This window comes from Plasmodium fragile (genome assembly GCF_000956335.1).
Source record: "Plasmodium fragile strain nilgiri unplaced genomic scaffold supercont1.21, whole genome shotgun sequence".
Taxonomy (NCBI): domain Eukaryota; phylum Apicomplexa; class Aconoidasida; order Haemosporida; family Plasmodiidae; genus Plasmodium; species Plasmodium fragile.
Window position 1 is genome coordinate 289294 of NW_012192601.1, and position 1140 is coordinate 290433.

Genomic DNA, 1140 nt, shown 5'->3' on the forward strand with positions numbered 1-1140 from the left:
TTTTTTTTTTTTTTTTTCTTTTTTTTTTTAACCCCGCAAAGGTATACATACAAGCCCGCACTTACGTTCTCGCGCGAAGGTATAGAGGCAGGGGCTTCCCGCTTAAGATTAACACCAAAGGTTATCTTCACATGTAGAGGGGGAGTGAAAAAAAAAAAAAAAAAAACATCTGCATAAATAAAAATACCTATTTATGCGCCTTTTGTGTCGGGCGTGAATGTGGTGCGCATATTTTGCATATACATGTACACATATAAATATACTTTTATTACACGCACGGGATAACATTTGAATACGCTGTGCCTGTCGACTGGGAGCGGTAGATGAAGACGACTGCGAAAGGTGTAGCATTTTCATGCATGGCAGCGTGTAAATGGTGTTACTAAAATCAATTTGATAAATATTTTTTTTTTTTGTACCTCATAGAGGAACTGAAAAAAAAAAAATACAGCGAATACCACCAACACAATGGGTGAAGCATTCGAAAAAAAAAAAAAAAAATTAGAAGAGAAAAACAACTGAGTGTAGTCTCCATTAGTGCAATTCATTTTTTGCAAAGTACACGGCATACACACACTACGTTCACTAAATGAGGTACATTAATAAAAGCAGTGATGCTAGTCCCCCTCTTTCTCCTTTCTCTTTTTACAAAACAAAGAATAAACGGCAACGCGATCTGTTGTTGCCTCTTTTTTTTTTTTTTTTTTTTTAATAGCCCCGTCAGCGGCATTTGTACCACGATGCGGCTAAGAGTTAACCATTTTTGAGGAGTGCAACGGGGATAATTCTGTGAAACTTTCACAACCGGAGTGAGTGTGTCTGCCCGCTGAATGTGCACCCAGGACGAGGCAATCTCTCACCAGCAATAGTTTGACGGGCGTTACACCCTTCATATGGTCGCCATACATGTTTACGTTTTACGCGGTATATATATATGGTCTCAAGACGGGTTTAATTGTGGGGGCATAAATTTGAGCCGAGGAGGTGAAGAGATTTAAAAAGGGGGGCATGCACAAGGCTGTGTGTGCCCTAGGGCCACACCGACGTGATCAGCTGCGGTGTAGTGAACTGCAGCGTAAGGCACACCGCACTGCAGAGACGAATATAGAAAAAAAAAAAAAAAAAAAAAAAAAAAAAAAA